This window comes from Acipenser ruthenus, chromosome 14, assembly GCF_902713425.1.
Source record: "Acipenser ruthenus chromosome 14, fAciRut3.2 maternal haplotype, whole genome shotgun sequence".
In the NCBI taxonomy this organism is placed as follows: Eukaryota; Metazoa; Chordata; class Actinopteri; order Acipenseriformes; family Acipenseridae; genus Acipenser; species Acipenser ruthenus.
In genome coordinates, this window is record NC_081202.1 from 5,983,736 (window position 1) to 6,006,136 (window position 22,401).

A 22,401-nucleotide genomic window follows, 5' to 3' on the forward strand; every position below is an offset into this window, starting at 1 on the left:
GAGGGAATAGTTTGATTTGGGTGCAGCATGAATAGTGGGAAATTTGCTGAAGCATTATAGACTTATGGTTCTTTTACAGTAAACTGTTATAGTGTATGGCTATTTACGTCTAGTTGAACTATTGCCTAAGCAGAAGCCAATCTACAAACTGTGCATACTGTAAAGGTCTGTTTTGTTATTTGAAGTATTTGAAATAAGTTTATACCCAAAGATGATCTTGGGACACAAGATATGAATAAGTATGTATACTTTATTAAATGCTATGAAATGGTATAGTACAAATAATACAATATGAGATTCCGGAATGTAGGTCAACATTTATATTGTCATTACGAAACCTTCACTACAAATACAATGACTAAGTTGTGAATATTTAATTTGTATTTATTTATTTAAGTTTAGAGTGACCAATTATTTTTTTATTTATTTTCCCCCAGTTTGGAATGTCCAATGTCTTGCGAGTCCCCACACATCACAGACATTCTGAGGGCATGCGAACGTCCTCTGATCTCACAAGCCTAAAGCCAGAATCGCTTTTATGCCGAGCAATCCAGAGCAGAATTAATATTTCATTTCTTACCTAGTATGTGTGTGTGTGTGTGTGTGTGTGTGTTTTTTTTTTAATATATAATTCTGTTTCTGCTGAGATCATTTACTAGGCGTAATAACTAATGTCTCATTTTTAACCAGGGGGGCTGCTTCTGGAAAGACTCCTAAAAGCTGAATTTCTGGTTAGTGAGCTGATTTCAAATAGGACTTTCAGCGAGCTCAGCAATCGATTTAAACAATAGAGAATGGTAGTAAACACACAGAATAGGATATTAAACAGGTGAGAAATTAAATACAGTATAAATACAGAATCCTTTTAATATGGGTGTGGAGACAGCGATCATAAACAGTATGTCCTGGGGGGATATAGATGGATCATGGTGACTTAAGTAACTTCACAATTCGGATTCATAGTACCTTTCACACGTATCACAATTCAACTAATAAAAAACCACATCATATAAAAAAATCCTTCAGTCTAGTGTAACATGAATTAATATAATCAGGCAGAGGTGGCACTGAGGTGCATAGCAACTAATAGCTCTGCTGTCATAGGTCTCCTGCATATTTAAGCGTGGGAAGTGGATATGCTTGGGTAGACCTTGGTAAATGGCCTGTCGCCATGTGAAAAGGGGTGAGAAAATAACAGGACCAAGGGTAAGTGTCTATGCATGTTTAAAATCAGCATTGAATGAAATGAGAATGCAGGCGACAGGCTGGCTCGTTTTAAAACAGGAGAGGGCACGTGCTGCTGACATTTTAACCAACTGCTGCCTATTAATCAAAGAGCTTGGAAGCCCAGAGAAAAGGGAGATCCAGGAATTGATTCTGGAGGACACAGAACATGAATCAAGACCTCAGCAGTATGAGATGACAGCATTGAACGCAGCCATGGCAGGGATCATCTGATGGGACAAAAAGACAGACATTTTATCATCTACTTTTTCCACAATAATCTCCATGTTTGATATTCTATTATGTAGGTTCTGTATAATTCACTACACAGCAGTTGTTTCTGATTAGTTCATTATTTGTCATGCTTTCTCACTATTCCAGCGAACATTCTTCTGTAAAGACTCCTCAAGGACTTCTCCACAATCATCGTTGTCTTTTCAGTAGCAGAAACAACAGTAGACAAATATACAGAACATGCAAATTAGATAATATACTAGAGAAAAAATAGCAAATATAAAGTATAACTTTAACACACATTATTCTTTAACTAATCAAAGTAAATAAATGAGCAGTCCACTCTGTGCTTAGGACGGTATTCTCAGTAGCACTTTATAGATGTTTTTACCTGGGCATGCATGGAGATCTTGTAGGCTGATTCCAGAAAAATCATGTGACCCATTAAACTCCGTAGACTCTGGCTGTCTGGTTTCTTGTTACCATAGAGCAAATTGGGTGAACAGGGTTGGAAGCCACCTGCTGGACAGTGAACACATTACAGCTGCATCCTACATTAATCGAACCTTCAGTGGTTTCAACCCTGGTCCTCAAGCGCAGTACAGTCCTTGGTTTTGTTTTTTAAATTTGCATTTCAGTCTGGTGATGACTCTAGAACACTCACTGTAGTGACACCATGTTCACAGGCTGTCATGTGCTATCTGTTAAGTGCTGTCTCGTGTACTGGAAAACAAAGCACTTGTAAAACCAGTTTTGTTCCCGGTTGAAACAAAAACCTTGTACTTGAGCACTGGGTTTGAAATCCACTGTTCTATACAATAAACCTACAGCATTAGATGTGTTCACCTCCCCATTGGAAGCAACTACACTTATAATTTAGCCGAGAGTGTAGAATTTCAATGACAAAACACTCTAAATGTTTAAACCACAACAGATTAAACACGTTTATATCAGCTTTTCATCTGTTTTTTATTTAGAAGTATTGACTTATAATATGTTTCTAAGTGTTCAGCAGCTACCCCTAATCATGTTGGGAGTGTTTCTCTTGCACTCTTTGTATGACAGCAAAGAGTACACAAGCAATACATTAGAGGGTGACATGACTACATACTTTTCTGTTGAGTCTTGATGTTTACTGGGTCTCACTCAAAGAGCAAAACTTTAAAGTGCAATGCAGATACCTTTAACTGCAATGTCTGGGCTATGAACAAGTAGGATTTGAACCTGTGACCTTCTGGTCTAGAGTTGTGTAGTCGTCGAGCCCCCAGCACCCTTTGATATCCCCCAGTAAATGATTCCTTTCTTCAGAAGAGGCCATGCAGTGAATTACCATTGGGACTAAAACAGCCTGCTTATACTAACAGTGGGCTGACTGGGTCAGTGCTGAGGTCCCTTGGTGCTACAGTGTGGGAATGCCTGCCATTCCACCCCATGCTGATTCTGCCTTTGGATAAACACAGGGCTCCCCAAGGCCTTACTCAACCCAATAACTCTCAAAGACATGTTATTTTTCTTCATTTACTCAAAAACATTATAATTGGAACAAGTGAAAGTCGTGAGATAACTATGTCCAATAAATGTTTAGTCATCTCCATTCTCAAGTGACACATATACAAGGGAAAAAAACAAACAAACAAACAACAATTGTATTTTGCTTTTTAGAAATACTTTAGCCTAACTGGTAATTTATCTGGTTAAAGTAAATAGAGGTAGGTCTGGTGCCCAGAGCACAGAGAGAGAGGAAGTCTTTTCACATATGACTCCCTATTGATTGAAGCCAGCCAAGTAAGTATATGAATTGGACAGTTTTTTGGTGTTGTCTTTTGGTTTATTCTGCGAGATGTACTTGATATACTTGCATTACTATGCAAGTCCCAAAACAACTCTGCATCTTTGCCATCTTACTATCAATTTCTGATGACACAACTGAATGTAGGTCTACTTCTACTCAACATGTAGTGCTGCTTAACATGGTGCTGGAGTGCTTTCTAGTTGGTCTGCTTGTTCATGCTATTGTGAGCACAAAGCACAGATCTGTCTACAGCAGAAGCCCAAGTGTTTTGCACTAGATTTAGTTGAACCCTGGAATATTATGAATGAGGGGCCTTGCCTGTGAACTTGGGTCTGTAGATAAAGACTAGTTATCTTGCTCAAAATTACCACCTGCTGCTACCGGCGTGCCGTGGCCTGACCTGCTAGACTCTTAGAGTCAGTCACATGACCACCTCAGGCCATCAACTAAGAGCAGAAATGGAACCACATCATTCACTGACAATTGTTTTTATTTGTGTATTAGACTCCAAGATCAATTAAGTGACATGTACCGTACTCAGATCATGGGACTGTTAGGAAATATGTAGGAAACCCGTTCGGAAAATTATACTTTTGCAAAACACAACAAAAATGTTCTGCTGGCAGGCTGTTTTGAAAAGAAATTATAAAAATACAATAACTTCAACAAATATTGGGGGACTATACACTGAGCCAGGACTGGAGTTAGGGACACAAAACATACCGTGACATGTAAACCAGTTATTTCTAGAAACACTCTCGCAGTATCTCCAGAACCTCCACACCTCGCCCTCTCTCAACAGGAGTCCCCCAAGGGTCAGTCTTGGGTCCTCTCCTGTTCTCTCTCTACACCCGCTTCCTGGGCCCCCTCATCGCATCCTATGGTTTCTCATACCATTTCTATGCTGATGATGCTCAGATTTTCCTCTCCTTCCCCACCTCTGACTCCACCATCTCCTCCCGTATCTCTACCTGTCTGTCTGCTATCTCCTCCTGGATGCACTCGCATCACCTCAAACTCAACCTCTCTAAATCTGACCTCCTTTTCTTTCCCTCCTCCTCCTCCCCCTCCTCTGATCTCACTATCTCTGTTCCTCTGGAAACTACCACACTCTCTCCCTCTTCCTCCGCTAAGAACCTCAGAGTCACCCTGGACCCCTGCCTCTCTTATTCCCAGCACATCTCCACTCTGGCACGCATTTGCCGATTCTTCCTGAGCAACATCCGAAGAATCCGACCCTTCCTCACCAACTACGCCACCCAGCTCCTGGTCCAGGCCTTGGTACTCTCCCTCCTATACTCCCTCCTGGCTGGCCTCCCTGCATCTGCCACCCGTCCGCTCCAGCTCATCCAGAACTCAGCTGCCCGCCTGGTGTTCTCTCTGCCTCGCTTCTCCCATGCAACTCCACTACTCCACTCACTCCACTGGCTCCCGATCACCACTCGCATCCAGTTCAAGACTCTTGTACTAGCCTACAGATGCCTTGACCAGACTGCACCCAGCTACCTCCAGACCCTCGTCTCTCCCTACACCCCCACTTGACCTCTCCGCTCCGCCTGCACTAGAAGACTGGCTCTACCTCCTCTACGCTCCCCTGCCTCCAAAGCCCGCTCCTTCTCCACCCTTGCTCCGCAGTGGTGGAATGACCTTCCTACAGATGTCAGGACTGCCCAGTCCCTGACCACATTCCGGAGCCTCTTCAAGACTCACCTCTTCAGAAAGCACCTGTAGAACTCCTCTGTTCTTCCCCTGGGACACTTATCACCCTTCCTTAAATGCGCTTTACTTGCTCTTATCTGCCCCCTATTTTACTGCATTTAATCCTGTACTTCAGAGATTAGTGTTTAATCTGTAGTATTTTTATTATTTAATCATATCCTGATGTAACTATCACTGACACTGTTATCTGCTGTTTTATTGAATTGTATTTTGTCACATTTCTACTTGCTTGAACCAAAGTCATTGTATTTATCTTGCTCTTAATTGTATTATTACTTGTACTGTGATACTTGAATTGTATTTGCTTACGATTGTAAGTCGCCCTGGATAATGGCGTCTGCTAAGAAATAAATAATAATAATAATCTGTTTATAACAGTGTGGGGTGATAATGCATATTTATAAGGAAGTAAAAATCTGTCATACTTCTGTGTTGGTAATTCTAAACAAATTAGCAAGACTGTACATTATGAATGTTTTTTATTGTCTTGCTGAGAAACTGGATAGTGTCCTTTATTGCGTCCTTTTGTCTCCAGTAGCAGTATGCAATTTTAATATATATATATATATATATATATATATATATATATATATATATATATATATATATATATATATATATATATATATATCATGATATTGCATGATAATATAAATATAAGTTTATATAAAATAATGTTAATTAGAATTAATACAGATTTAAAGATAGAAGTAAAAATGATGTCACAATATACAGAACACCATTACATCATGTTCGAATAAATCATGGATTTTAATATAAACAATAGCAAGTAGTTGTGATGCTGTCAAAAACCTATAAATACCTCCAATGTTTTGATTCAAACACATGTTCCCTTGAGAAAGATATGTACAACATATCGAAACGTTGGGCAGCTGGCTCTAGAGAGAGAGAGATCACTTAAAATACTCACAATCACTAGAAATACTTATTGAAAAATAAAAGTAACTGATAAACTAAAACTCTTTATTTTTAGAATTATATATGGTTACTCTTTTTGTTTCTGCTCAATAAAGAATGATTCTTGTTCAAGAAACAACAGAGGGTTCTATATATAGCAAGTTTCTTTTTATCTGATTGTTTTATATATTTTGCTGAATGCAATTCGCCATAACTACATCAACTGAACAAGCAGATATACAGTTTTGCGAGTGGCTAAAAACCAAGACAAAGCCATACACTTAATTCCTTGATAGATTTGCTAATTCAGTGGCAAGCTCTGCTTTGTGACCTTTGCAGGATAAAACTATTTACAATTGCAATTTAAGTGAATGGCTGAGAGTAGTATATTTATTATGACCATCGTAATCGCAAGAGGAATCTCCATTTCCTGTTTAAACTCATTATGTTCACTTCTGTATAAACAACCAGCTTATATTCCTGATGGGTTTGTGTCTTTGAAAGATACATCAGTGCAGTGTACTTTAATACATATAATCCTGTAAACGTGTTCTGCAAACTGTTAAAACAAGCCACAGCTAAACCCCATTTCAAACTTATGCAATGTAGAGGATTAACAGGTACTGTATCCTAGACACAGATATACATTATTTATACATATAATAAACTTCATTCTCTTGCAGGTGATTTGTCTGCAGGACATACATTCTCCCTGGCAGGCCAACAGATTGAGGCAATTGCCTTTTATGGTCATGATTCTGTCAAGATTTTCTTAGTTTACTTGATAACATTTTAGTTTAGGTAACCGTTATAAGTGATTATAAACAATCTATAAACATGTTATTAATTCATAAGCTAAATGGCATGTCAGGATATCCATTAATTGATTAGTCATTACTTAATATTTATTTTCCACAAAGAACAATCACGATCATGATTGATTTGCAAGTCTGCCACTAAAGGTATGTAGCCCTGCTTAAGTAAACACTATCTTGGTACATATTGAACTCTTATTGCACAATTTATTGTATTATTAATGGTGTTTTGAATTTGTTTTATATTAACTCTTGCCATCTGAGCTGAATTGAGCATATTCTTTCAATATATTTACCTGGGTAAAGATTACACAAGACTGAAACAGGAATGAAACTGAAGGTTTCCCCTATAGGCATTTACAAACAAAAGAAGAACTAGGAGACCAAGCCTGTATAGAAAAATCCTCCCCTGCAATAGAGGCGGTCCTACAGAACATACTGTACACATGCCACACTCATTACAGCTTATCCAATTGCAATGAACCTTGGTATTAAGTATATTTAGCATACAGTATTGCAAGTCTTAGATTCTGGGTATACAGGGTGATTAGAAAGTAAGCTTATCTTGAAAACACAAGAAGATATTTTACATACTGTAAAACATGATGCGAACACCTCATTTGTGTAATGAAAGGCTTGAAGGCTGCTCCCTCAACTGCCATGATCCCCCTGAGCACAGTTTCTACTTCATTGTCTCCTGCTGTTTATAGACACATGGTTACACAATATGCTGCTGCTGCTCAGTGGAGTATCACATGATGATGCAGAAGGGAAGTGTAGAATGGCTTGGATGAAGCTGCAGAAACAGAGTGTTCCCGTTTCCTGTCATTTCATACAACTCTGGAAAGATTTTTATGGTGAAGGTGATTTTGTACAAATCAACAGAATGGGAGGGACCAGTTTTGTTTTTTTAAATGTCCCTGTGAGACCAAAGAACCTGAGATGATGAAGCAATTACAAGCTATTGCATTTTCTGAAGTAATGAACACGCTGTTAGACAGCCACTTTATGCTCATGGGTTCAGATTTACTTCTACAAAGGAGAGAAGTGGGTGTGTTACCCAAACCTGAAATTAGAAAGATTTTTTTTTTTTTTAAATGTATGTGTGCGCTATCAGTAAAAAAAGCGCAGCGTCTGTGTAATTTCCTTGTTATGGCGACCTTTTCTGCATGTTAATCCAGTGGCAGGCTCAAGACCAAAATAGCAAAATAACTGTGTGTTACATGTTTTGATTGAATCCACCATATACTGCTTTCTTTGTGTTTTAAATTTAACTTGGGCTTCTTTGGTATATTTGAAAACATACTGACATACTGTTGTAACCATCACAGATAGGTAAGCACACAGTTTAACTCTTACAGAAAGACTTATATACAGGTCTGCAGTTTTCTCTTCAAATAAGGAGGCCCAAAGTGTCACGGCTGGGCTTCAGCCAACACAATACAGTGTAAATCAACTAGGTAAGTCAAGCACTGAAAGAATCATCCATCATCATTGATATGTTTCTCCTATGATAAGGAGGATATATACAGTAGAATGCCTAAGGCACTTGACTTCTTATGCAATGCTTGGTTATCCAGCAGCAGATTGTTGAAACAAGGAGTTCCTAGTTGGTCATGCACGCCAGAAGCACTAGTACTTTTAATCACAGAAAGCTTAGCATAGTGATCAATAGTCAAAGAGCCTCTTCTGGGTTCTCAACAGCCTTTTAACTGGAATCTTGAATCTCTGGAGTCACCCATACAGTCACAGAGGTGAAACTTTAGTTAAGAGATCTGCTATAAGTAGTTAAACATATATGACATATGCATGTAATAATATAAAATATACATTATAACTTTAATTAATGATGGAACTAAATCAAAGTATGCATCCTCTTTAGTATACAGCCAGACAGCCATCTATTTATAAGAGTAAAAACTAAATAAAAAAGAAGACCTATTTTAGTTTAACAAATGCAGTAGTGCACTTATTTGACAGTTTTATACATATGGCATTGACATGAGGCGAGGTCCCCTTCCTCATATTACAGTGGCACCGATTTCCAAGCGGCAAGTCTGTGCTGCAGGAAATGTAGTAGTTTCTGTAATTGCTGTAATTATTACTGTGTGTTTGGTTTTCAAGCTAGTCAGTAGAGACGTGGATACCGTTGGAAAGAAATCCTCGTGCTTACGTCAGTTGGGGGTGGTTAAGTAAATTACCCCCCGTTGATAAATTAAAGGACTGCTCTGAAATATATGCAGGACTGGGACGCTCACTCACTCTAGGTTTTAGGTTTGTGTTGTTAGTTGTTTCAACAGTGACAGAAGTGCTTCTAGACAGGTTGATCAAATTGTGTTAAAATAATTGGTAAGTTCTGTTGCTAGAGAGCTATGTGGTTCTGAATCTGAAACAGGAGAAGGTACTTCTCCTCGCGACCTGATTATAGATGTTTCTGTTACTTCCTGGTAACTACATACTTCCGGTGCTGTAGGTCAAATGTTGTTCAATGGTCCAATTATAATTTGGACATGTGATCTTTAGCAAAGAAAGTGTTAAGGTACAAGGAAGCAGGAGTTTAAACTTTAATTTACATCATTGTGCTGTATTAGAAAAATCTTACTTATTGTGAAAAAAGCAAGGAACCCATAATATTCAGCTAAACAGAGGAGGGGCCAGTGATAATGTTTATAATTAAAAAATGTATTTCAGTTTAACTGCTCACTGATCTGCAGTGTTTGTGCTCTACAGTGCTGTTATTGGTACAGTGGTCATATGTTAAATTACTGTAAGGTTTATGTTTTATGCTTTTCAATGTATTAGTCCTTCCAGGTAAATAAATAAATAAATAAATAAATAAATAAATAAACAGAAGATCATTGTGTGCTTAAGATACATGTTTAGTAAATGTAGCATTAGTAGCATACTTAATATAGTATACATTATAATACTGCAGTATTTTAAATAATTGACTTGATCCCCACATAAATCACGTGTCTTATACTTCTTCTGTATCACTGCCACTAGTCTGTGACACCAGAGCAAAGTTTTAAGCGCTCAGCTAATAACAGAGATCTTGCACTTTACACAGGAAACCTTCAGACCCCAGTGATGAGTGTCGATCTTCAAGATTAAGCAATCCTCCGACTTAAAAATAGAGATGTCCGTTTTCAGAACATGCCAGCTCATTTTGTGATTTCATAATGTGTTTTAGGTCTAAGTTAAATCCACTTGTACTTTACAAAAGGAACAAGATGTTACTGATAACCTCAAGGAGCATGCTGTACTTGGGGTCCAGTCCTCGTGTACCTGATTAATAGCCCACACATACAAAATACTTAAAATCTTCAGCAAAATCATTATAGAAAGTTATTACTGAATTGTATCTTTGTTCTACAGGTATTGCACAGTTTATTACAAGCCGTTAAGTGCATGAGCAAAACACATTGTTAACTGGGGAGTGAATCTAATGTAGGAAGATGCCGAGGACAAACTGTCACAATAGTATGCTGCTTTCTGATATGTCACACGAGTAATTGCTGGCTGTTGGAAACCCATAAATCACAAGAGGAAGGAATATTCAAGTCATAAAGGCTTAACAGCAACAAACAAACCCGTCTGTCTTATAATAACTGTTATTAAGTGTGTGGGTGTCACATTTTGTAAAAGGCTCGATTTACGATCTGTGACACGATTAGTCAAGATAACTGTATTGCACAAATTGCACAATCTGCGGGATGGGAATTTGTGACAAATAATGTCTAAGCGAATTCAGTCATTTCTTCTTTTAAACTTATTTCTGATGTAATGTAACTATGTTATTTGTAAATCTATACCCACGTGATGATTTACATGCATCTCTTCTGAAGTAAAATCTTTCCTCTAACTTCTACAGTGTGGATCTGGATCACATGGAGCTTCCAGGGGCCAGTTTAAATAATAAAAAAAAAGCTGTCCAATAATTCTTTGATGACTGTATTATAGTTTGTTACTGAAACTAATAATAGTATATATATATATATATATATATATATATATATATATATATATATATATATATATATATATATATATATATATATATAGTTGTGGTCCTGTGATCTGGCTAGATTTAAAAAAATGCATCCGTAGCTTTTGGGATATCCTCCAATCCAACTGCCATTTAATATTTATTATGCGACACAAGTCTTGGAATGACATCACAAAAATAAAAATAGTAGTAGATAGCCATCTGGAAATAGCTGAAGTTACTTTACTATGTAACATTCCAGAAATATTTCCTTGTGTTTCCTGTGTTAAAACAATAATAACAGACTGTACAACATAGCAAATACTTTTAGGAACACTTGAAGCTTTCAGGTACAGTACGCATTCCTGTTGCTAATCTTCCACCCCCATTTCCTAGCAACAGAAGATGAACTGGTTTTTAAAAAAGTAGTTTACTGTATGCATCGCACATTTACTCTGGTTATTTGACTTCAATAATTTATGACATAGCATTGTTTCTTGTCATACAGTTTTGTAAAATATCCTTATTGTCAACCCCTCCTGACACTCTGCTCCAGATTGCTAATAACAAGCTCACCCGTGAGTCACATGAGGAAAAAACAAGGCAGCTGCATGTAAAGTGTTGCACATGTTTTTACTGACCTCTTACCTTTTCATGATGTCTGTGATTATTCTGAGTGGTTTGTATTGAAATCATGTGTACTTGTTGCCTGGAGTTCAGGAGCTGCCCTACTGTTTTAGTTGCCTGCCACAGACATATGTAACTCAAGCTAGATCAAAACAAATTAGTTTTCTAGAAGTAAGGATAAAAAAAACTTGATACTAAGGATCAAGTTTCAATAAATAGCTGTACACTTAAAGGCAGAATGCTATAAATGAAGAGCAACTCTTGAGCTCAGGTCAAAGCACATTATATCAAAAAACAAAACACATATAGCACAAAGTTTTAAAAAGTATTGCAATAAGAACCACAAAGAATGATTGCAAACATCATATACAGGTAATATGACTTTATAATAAACTTGAAAATGTAATTTTCAAGTTACTTTCTCTTAAAAACAACAGTTACGTTTTTTCCCCCCGTAATAATAAAATAAATAATTAGAGGAAGTATGGGTGGTGGAAAGTCTGGCTGTTTATTATACTTAGCAGAGGAAATGTTCTGTCAATTTTCTATACGGCACAAGTTTATCCATTCCAGAAAAAAAAAAAAAAAGTATTGTGCAGATATTTCCATTTTGATGCTGTGTGGCCCACGAAACAACTAAGCATAGCTCTATCGGGCTTCCCATATTTTGCTGTTTTTAAAAGCGACCTGATTTCACTTCTCCGTAAGCTTTTGCTCATAATAGTGTGCGATTAAAAGAGCTAGACAATATAATTAATGTCAGCCTTCTTTAAAAGATGTGAGTGGTGTTAATGGAACACCTCAGGGAATGCTACATTACACATAGTGGACTTTATACTTGAAGATTAATGCACTATAGACAGGGATTGCTGAAAAAGGACACACAGAAGGCCCCCTACAGGTCTGCAGTTTTTTCTAACTGCATAAAACCATTACTTTTATGCCTCCTGTTTGACTGGTTGCTACTTGGCAACTGGAAAAATATCTACAGTGATGTACCATCTCAAATAAGGTGACGTCTGACCTCTGTCTCATTCATACCATTTGGATCTAAAAAGCCTTCTACAGAGTTCAACAAATATTGTCTTAAACCCACGAAAGGTCTGTCTATCCAGTTAACAAGTTAAAGGTCAACAACATTATGACCTGAGCTTGTGGTTTAGCGACAGAAACCTTTTGAAAATCTCTACACTTCCTTTCTTTACATTGAAAAGGGTCCAGTTATTCTTTTTCTTCTTCTTCTTCTTCTTCTTCTTCTTCTTCTTCTTCTTCTTCTTCTTATTTATTTCTTAGCAGACACCCTTATCCAGGGTGACTTACAGCAGGCAATGGAATGTGCTGGCTGTTCTTCTGACACAGTACCCTTCTGGCCTATGAAATGCCAAGGCATGGATACCCAGTAAAATCTAAGTTTATAATATTTCAATGAAAAGTTACATTTCCTTAATGATGTTGTTGTAAAACAGGTACTACATGCCGCTAGTGACTGTCTTGCCTGTGATGAATATCTAGCTAAATGTACAGGAAATAATTAGTGTACACTACTTTGAAGACAGACAAGCTACCTCATTATATACCATGTCTCCCACACATTCTTACACTGGAGACAGATGCTTTTTAAATGCAAAGAGACGCATGTAAGCTAAAACAGCTAAATTAAATACCAGGAAGTTAGAAAGGCCAAGAGAGAGATAGAAACGAGCATTGCCAAGGGGGCTAAAACCAATTCAAAAATGTTTTTCAATATTATAACAGCAAAAGAACATTCAAGGAGGAGGTCAAATGTCTAAGAGATACAAATGGCAAAAACATAGATGAAGATAAAAAAATAGCAAATATATTAAATGATTACTTTTCACAAGTTTTTAAAAAGGAAGATACGGACAACATGACCACATGTCGACCTGTTCCTATTCAGTTTTACATAACTTTAGCATAACAGAGGCAGAAATGTTAAAGGGACTAGGAGCTCTTAAAATAAACAAATCCCCTGGGCCGGATGAGATCCTCCCAATAGTACTCAAAAGAAATGAAAGAAGTTATTTACAAACCGCTAACCAAAATCATGCAACAGTCTCTTGACACAGGGGTTGTACCGACAGACTGGAAACATATACCGATCCACAAAAAGGGAGATAAAAGCAAACAAGGTAACTAGACCAATAAGCCTGACTTCTATTATATGTAAACTTATGGACAGCCAGCATGGTTTTAGGAAATGGAGATCATGTCTAACTAACCTGCTTGATTTTTTCGAGGATGCAACATTGACAATGGATAATTACAAAGCATAGGACATGGTTTATTTAGATTTCCAGAAAGCTTTTGACAAAGTCCTGCATAAAAGATTAATTCTCAAACTGAACGCAGTAGGGATTCAAGGAAATGCATACATATGGATTAGGGAGTGATTAACATGTAGAAAATAGAAAGAAAATAGAAAGAAAATAGAAAGAAAATAGAAAGAAAATAGAAAGAAAATCCCTGTGGAGTACCACAGGGATCAGTATTAGGTCCTCTGCTCTTCCTAATCTACATGAATGACTTAGATTCTGGTATAGTAAGCAAACTTGTTAAATTTGCAGATGACACAAAAATAGGAGGAGTGGCAAACACTGTTGCAGCAGCAAAGGTCTTTCAAAATGATCTAGACAGCATTCAGAACTCGGCAGACACATGGCAAATGACATTTAATACAGAAAAGTGTAAGGTACTGCACGCAGGCAATAAAAATATGCATTATAAATACCATATGGGAGATAATGAAATTGAAGAAGGAATCTATGACAGACCTAGGCAGTTATGTTGACTCAGAAATGTCTTCATAAGAATCAAGGAAAGTAATGTTAAAACTTTACAATGCCTAGACATCATCTAGAATATTGTGTTCAGTTCTGGTCACCTCGCTACAAAAAGGATATTGCTGCTCTAGAAAGAGTGCAAAGAAGAGCGACCAGAATTATTCCATGTTTAAAAGGCATGTCATATGCAGACAGGCTAAAAGAATTGAATCTATTCAGTATTGAACAAAGAAGACTACACAGCGATCTGATTCAAGCATTCAAAATTCTAAAAGGTATTGACAATGTTGACCCAAGGGACTTTTTTTGACCTGAAAAAAGAAACAAGGAAATGGAGATTAGATAAAGGGGCATTCAGAACAGAAAATAGGAGGCACTTTTTTACACAGAGAATTGTGGGAGTCTGGAACCAGCTCCCCAGTAATGTTGTTGAAGCTGACACCCTGGGATCTTTCAGAAGCTACTTGATGAGATTCTGGGATCAATAAGCTACTGACAACCAAACGAGCAAGATGGGCTGAATGGCCTCCTCTCGTTTGTAAACTTTCTTATGTTCTTAAATGAAAGACTTGCTCTCAGCTAATTGCAAATATTGAGCCCCATTTAGTCCCACAAAGCTTCAACATCATATATGAACACATTTGCAAACAGGTTGTGAAGACGCTCTAAACGCCCATGGTTCTGTAGTCATTATTACCACACTTTGGTAGAGGGTTGTGTCGAGTGTTCCAAGTGCACCATGACTGTGTGCACTGTATTTATTAATAACAGGGTGTATTCTTAATCATTTAATACAGTATGAGCTCAAGCCCTATATTTTTGGGGTGTATCAGCAATTTCCCTCTAATTTCTCCTAGTGACCTTGGCGTCACCTTATTGCCATGGAAACTACTGAATTCTGTGTAAATTAAGCGCCCAAGCATGGCAAGTCCTAAATACAAAGCAAACCTAAAATACCAACAAAAATCATTTTAAAATAGTACAGGGGCCAATTCTGGTCAAGTGTCACAAGGTGGGATTGTAAAGCTACTGGGACATTACCACTCTCTCATGTTAACGTTACTGTACCGAGAAGAAGTGGCTGTCTTTGGTGATGAGAGCTCAGCGTTCCAGGTGATGCTTCTCCAGTGCAGTGTGTTTCAGTATAAACACTCAGGCACTTCACAGTCATATATGGTAAGATTTTCAATGAAGATCCAGGTTTTTCTTTCATAAGCTGCACCATAGTCAGCAGTGTGGAGTAGTGGTTAGGGCTCTGGACTCTTGACCGGAGGGTCATGGGTTCAATCCCCGGTGGGGACACTGCTGCTGTACCCTTGAGCAAGGTACTTTACCTAGATTGCTCCAGTAAAAACCCAACTGTATAAATGGGTAATTGTATGTAAAAATAATGTGATATCTTGTAAGTCGCCCTGGATAAGGGCGTCTGCTAAGAAAGAAATTATTATAGTCCCCGAACTCCAGCTTTCTCTCAACAGGAAGATTCCCTTTACCGATGGACACACTTTCAGGGAACATTACTCAACTGTTTAAGTAAAAAAAAAAAAAAAAACTTTCACCAGATTATTATAAAGCAAACAAGTTATATTGCAGTAGACACAGATTCTGTGCACCACTAAGACCTCTCTGAAATACCATACCCAAAGCAGTAATCCAGAGCATTTTCATGTGGAATGATGCAAGGTCTGGAAAATGTAAAACTAGCATGACAATTACAGTGTGAACAGAGAGGCCTTTGGTGTAACACAGGGAAGAAAAACAAATGAATGCGCATCTCACCTTGGAAAGTGTCCATAACCTTAATTCATGTTAAACATTTGGAGAGAAATATCAAAAAGCCCCCCTCCCCCCAACATTCTTTGCAGTACAGGGGTTTATGCACTGGCTCTCCTAGTAAAAGCATTGCTGTGTGGAGTGCAGGGTGGGTCATGCAAGCATGGTTGGAATCCCGTCCTCACCAATCTTGGCTGGGGGCCCAAAGGGAGAATAATCAGCTGCTGACAGTTCACCTGATTGCGCATCAGCAAACCCTACTGGCACAGATGAGCCCAGGCAGACACTAGCCAGGCTGATCCTTACCCCCAGTGCCTTCAGATTACCTGATCTCTGTCCTACAGAATCGTCTTCGTTAGTTTCAGGGGTTTGCACTTTATATCGCCTAGGTCATCTGTAAACCTTTGTTCTTCAAAATGGGCTTCAAAAAGTAGTCCTTAACATGTAGTCCTGTTACCTTCATAATGTACATCTAACGCTCCCAACAATGTTATAAACAACATTTACATATAAACAACATTTAGCCTGAATACATTACTCCTGAGTTAAATATGTATGAATAAAGCCAATGGTTTATTTCATTCATGGTGCTTGTTTGGATGTTTTAAGGAACAAACAGAACCCATGATTTAGGAGTAAAAAGGTTTGTGTGATTTACCTGGACCAATGCATTGTATAATAGGAACACTGAAATAAATGGATATAATAAGAGTCGTTCTTAAGGTAAAGCTTGTGTAAGGCAGCTCATTAAAGAATGCATGACACTGACACACTGAGCTGCCCTGCTCTGGAATGCCTCATCCTAAACAACCCTGCAGTCATTCAGAATTCTTATGGGGCTGTGTCCTTGTTTGGCTATGTGTAAGTGATTGTATGTGTAGGTTTGTCTGCATGTACGGATATCCTTCTGTAAGTTTGTGTTTTCTCAGCGGAAAGCCTTCTGTGGTAAAACTACAAAAATACAAAATACTGTACAAAACACTGTAATGTAATGCTTTTCGTGGACCTTAGTGAAATCGCTAATGGTTTTCCAACTTATTTCACCCGGTTTTCCGGTTTACAATGACTTGGTCTTGTGTTTGAGTAATTTGTAATTTCTATTGAAACTGTATGTGTGCACATTGCTCTGACTATTCTATTTATGTGGTCTTAATATAGCATACTCCTTTTCAGATCTAGAATGAGTCTTATCAGGTGAAATTATTGTAAACCCCCAATCATCATCATGCTCACATTGCAAAGACCCTATGAAAAAAACAAAAAACACTAAAGATGTGCAATATCTTAAATGAAGCACTAAATAGCACATAGATGTTTCTTGGACCACCACTGGAACTAATGGAATTTGGTGCCAGTACTGTATGTCTGTTGGAACCAGGCTTCACTGGGGAAAAAAGCCCCAATGTCAGTGTTGAAAAAAAAAAATGTCACAAATTCCTAAAATACTAAAAAACTGAAAGCATAGTCCGGCATGGTGAACAAAGGAGAAGTACTGTGCATGGTAAAGCATAAGAAACCATTGCAAACTGTAAAGTTACTCTTCAAATTACAATAGTACTCTTGTATGAGTTGTTTATTTCACTGAAGATTGGCTGTGAGGTTAGTTTTGTGAATGAAAGGGAACGGGATGTCTTGAGTTGTTCATGTCTGGTGTGGTAACTCTATTATTACTATTATTATTATTATTATTATTATTATTATTATTATTATTATTATTATTTATTTCTTAGCAGACACCCTTATCCAGGGCGACTTACAATCGAACAGAATGCACACAATGAAATAAAATAAGGATCCATCTCTGCTACAGCTCTGACAAAAACAAAAAAAATAACAGAGGTGACTTTCATTAGGAGTCTATTGTAAACACATTCAGCTCTGCAGTGGATTTGTAAATGTCAGGAAAAAGCTATTTGGATAAGTCATGTTCTGGCATAGAGATTCCAAACATGCTATCTAGCTATCTTTGCCTTTCCACGCCATAAGATCTGCTCCTTTATGGGAATAAGAATGCCCACAGCTTAGTTCCATTTTCTTTATTTCTTTATGACACTAATAACTATTTTTGGGTAATGCAAACATATAACCTTTGTTTGCATTACCCAAACCAGCACACTCTTACTTTCCTTATTGAGTATCTACTGCAGAAGATCCAGCTTAAGTATATGAAGCACTGCTAAGACAATGTATTGCTTATTTCCACAGCTGAGGACATAAATTACATAAGTGTTTATAACAATAGATCATATGCAGCTCCCACAGTAATACGACAGAGCCAGTAAAGTATTGTTGTTTTGGATATTTGGTTAAGCATTGTAAAAGCATAGCAAAGTGCAGTGAAACTATAAAAGGAGCATCCTGGTAAGCTGTGTAAAAATACTGTACAGTTTTAACATTGACGCCTTGCTAGTACAGCTGACAGTATCTCCCACGGCATGCTTTGTTGTTGCATCCTCTGAACCATATGATGTTTCAAGAAACTTTTTGGGCTTGGAACAAACCTCAGCTTCCTCTGTGGTATGGTGACGTACATTTGCTGGTGTCAGTTAAGTTTAGCTTGTTTCATACTGTGCTGTAAGAGACATGTTTCGGGTTAAAAAACTGCCATATGAGAAAAAAGCAGGATAATAAGTTGACATTACTGTATGTAAAAGTACACAAAAGGGAACAGTGCCTTAGTAAGACCACTGTATATATTTGCACAGTAATTTGGCATTTGACATTTTACTGTTCTTTACTACAGTACATTTTTCTGAGCTTTTATCATGACAAAGACCCTCCAAAACCAAGAGCATTGTTAAGGGCTGGTATTTCTAGTAAGCATTAGCAACACCTTGCTAAAAAACACAATTAGCTTGTCTACAGTACCAATTGTAAACACTATTAACTGTTTTATAACAATTAGCAGTATGTGATGCCCTTATTGGAGATTGTGCTAGGGGATTTTTTGTACTGCAAAAACAAAACCTCTGATTTTATTTCCTGTAAAAAAAAATATATATATATATATTGCTGACAACAGCATTCTGAATGTTGTGTGGGTCTATACAGCCTCAAGACTCCTGGACTGGATCTAGAAAAGAAACAGTTGTATACAGTAGACTTCCTAGATATGTCAACACACATTTCATATGGTGATAAAACTTAAAGAACAATTTCGATTAATAGTGTGCTTTATAACCAATCTTGCGTGTAACCAAGTTAGTAATAATCTGAACCAGAAAAATACATTTAAAACCACTTATTTTATCACATGTCTTGTCTGGGTGTCCAAAATGACAAGACCATAGAGAGTGTTAGCAGAAGGAGAATTAGCAGAAGGAAATTGTGTTAATACAAATTTTGAGTAAAAGAATTACAATGAATACTCATCACCTAAAATGACCTGAAAACATTACTGTCATCTCAGCCTTTGCTTTTAAAATGTCTTCATCATACAATTCCACCAGAGGTTTAGTCCAATAAACAACATTCATGAAATTGAGTTACAAAGGTGCAATGTAAGTTTTAGATAAATCATTTTTTTTAAAAGAAGCGTTTCTAAGTCATTTATTAATAATAATAATAATAATAATAAAAGCTGAATCGACGGCATGCTTTGGAGGCATTATGGACGGTTTGTTACAGATCCCTGTCCTTCCTTAACATGTTTCTAATGCTAGTCAACGTGCACCCAGAACAGAGATCAAATCAATTTATGTTGCACTATACAGTGTTGAATGTTAAATGTTGTAATACCAATACCCAATGAAGTCAGCTATTATATATTATAGGTTTAGATAACAAGGCATCACACGCCAGACTGACTCTCTATTGTGGAGTATGTGAGGAACCATCATGGTCATGTTGAAACCATTAGGAAGCAGATACAAAGCACAATGATATATTTCATATAAGCCAGGCTGACTAGCTTTAGTAATGAAATCAAGGTATTAAATGGCAGTGTATTGATAAATAACTGTTGAGCAGGAAAATGGCTAATAAGAAGAGAATGTGCAGTATGCAGGACCAGGATAGGTATAATCTGTTACAATAACCCTTGTAAAGTTTTTTTTTTTTTTTTTTTCTAATTGAAGTTACATTCTCCAATTTTTGGGCAGTCAGTGTATATATATACTGTGCATTTTGTTTGCACATCTTATTATTATTATTATTATTATTATTATTATTATTATTATTATTATTATTATTATTATTATTATTATTATTATTAAGACAAATAAAATTGCCCTACCCTACAATGGCTACACTATCACATACACGCCAAGAGAACCTTATGAACTGTGCATTCAAAAGTAAAGTGTGGTATCAATTTGAATTCGACTAACAGCTTTCATTTTACAATTTGAAACAATTTGGAAATCAAATCAACATTGTGATTTGGCAAAATAAATAAATGACATTCTCTTTCACGTTCTAGTGTTCTGTCACCATCTTGTGGCAGACATAGAAAATACACTTTATTAAAGTCCCAACACTACACAGTAAAAAAAAAAAAAAATGAAAAGGTAGTAACACACAGTCTCTATGGTTTTGTAACACTACCAGTTTTGGATTAAATACACTTCAAATTTCAGGAGACTATGTATTTGTTTTGTTTTGCTTTAAAAAATATAAATTCATATTGGGCAGCTGGCTCTTTGAGCTTATATATAGATATATATATATATATATACAGTACTGTGCAAAAGTTTTAGGCAGGTGTGAAAAAATGCTGTAAAGTAAGAATGCTTTCAAAAATAGACATGTTAATAGTTTATATGTATCAATTAACTAAATGCAAAGTGAGTGAACAGAAGAAAAATCTACATCAAATCCATATTTGGTGTGACCACCCTTTGCCTTCAAAACAGCATCAATTCTTCTACGTACACTTGCACAAAGTCAGGGATTTTGTAGGCATATAGTCAGGTGTATGATTAAACAATTATACCAAACAGGTGCTAATGATCATCAATTCAATATGTAGGTTGAAACACAATCATTAACTGAAACAGAAGCAGCTGTGTAGGAGGAATAAAACTGGGTGAGGAACAGTCAAACTCAGCTAACAAGGTGAGGTTGCTGAAGACAGTTTACTGTCAAAAGTCATACACCATGGCAAGACTGAGCACAGCAACAAGACACAAGGTAGTTATACTGCATCAGCAAGGTCTCTCCCAGGCAGAAATTTCAAGGCAGACAGGGGTTTCCAGATGTGCTGTCCAAGCTCTTTTGAAGAAGCACAAAGAAACGGGCAACGTTGAGGACCGTAGACGCAGTGGTCGGCCAAGGAAACTTACTGCAGCAGATGAAAGACACATCATGCTTACTTCCCTTCGCAATCGGAAGATGTCCAGCAGTGCCATCAGCTCAGAATTGGCAGAAAACAGTGGGACCCTGGTACACCCATCTACTGTCCGGAGAAGTCTGGTCAGAAGTGGCCTTCATGGAAGACTTGCGGCCAAAAAGCCATACCTCCGACGTGGAAACAAGGCCAAGCGACTCAACTATGCACGAAAACACAGGAACTGGGATGCAGAAAAATGGCAGCAGGTGCTCTGGACTGATGAGTCAAAATTTGAAATATTTGGCTGTAGCAGAAGGCAGTTTGTTTGCCGAAGGGCTGGAGAGCGGTACACGAATGAGTGTCTGCAGGCAACAGTGAAGCATGGTGGAGGTTCCTTGCAAGTTTGGGGCTGCATTTCTGCAAATGGAGTTAGGGGTTTGGTAAGAATTAATGGTCTCCTCAATGCTGAGAAGTACAGGCAGATACTTATCCATCATGCAGTACCATCAGGGAGGCATCTGATTGGCCCCAAATTTATTCTGCAGCATGACAACGACCCCAAACATACAGCGAAAGTCATTAAGAACTATCTTCAGCGTAAAGAAGAACAAGGAGTCCTGGAAGTGATGGTATGGCCCCCACAGAGCCCTGATCTCAACATCATCGAGTCTGTCTGGGATTACATGAAGAGAGAGAAGCAACTGAGGCTGCCTAAATCCACAGAAGAACTGTGGTTAGTTCTCCAAGATGTTTGGGCCAACCTACCTGCCGAGTTCCTTCAAAAACTGTGTGCAAGTGTACCTAGAAGAATTGATGCTGTTTTGAAGGCAATGGGTGGTCACACCAAATATTGATTTGATGTAGATTTTTCTTCTGTTCACTCACTTTGCATTTTGTTAATTGATAAATATAAACTATTAACATGTCTATTTTTGAAAGCATTCTTTACAGCATTTTTTCACACCTGCCTAAAACTTTTGCACAGTACTGTGTGTGTGTGTGTGTGTGTGTATATATATATATATATATATATATATATATATATATACACATATATATAAATTAAAAAAACACCATACATTTCTATTTTATTACCCTACACGTAAGATCTGTACAGAGATTCCATTAAATCTGTGGGTGCGTTCACGACACGCACTTTAATCATTCTGCACAGAATCGGACCAAGTAGCCAATGAATTTTCAGAATCTTTGCAGAATCTTTGCAGATTTAGCAAAGTCTG

At 37.4% G+C, this 22,401-nt stretch overlaps 1 long non-coding RNA gene across 1 annotated transcript; it reads right to left on the reverse strand.

Annotated features, from left to right (window-relative positions):
• Positions 1 to 438: 438 nt before the first annotated feature.
• On the reverse strand, positions 439 to 7,426 carry LOC117419522 (uncharacterized). Its single transcript, XR_009307189.1, has 3 exons — positions 7,297 to 7,426; positions 1,850 to 1,977; positions 439 to 1,454 (listed from the first exon to the last, which is right to left on the reverse strand). It is a non-coding gene; the product is annotated as an uncharacterized LOC117419522 (long non-coding RNA).
• Positions 7,427 to 22,401: the final 14,975 nt, after the last annotated feature.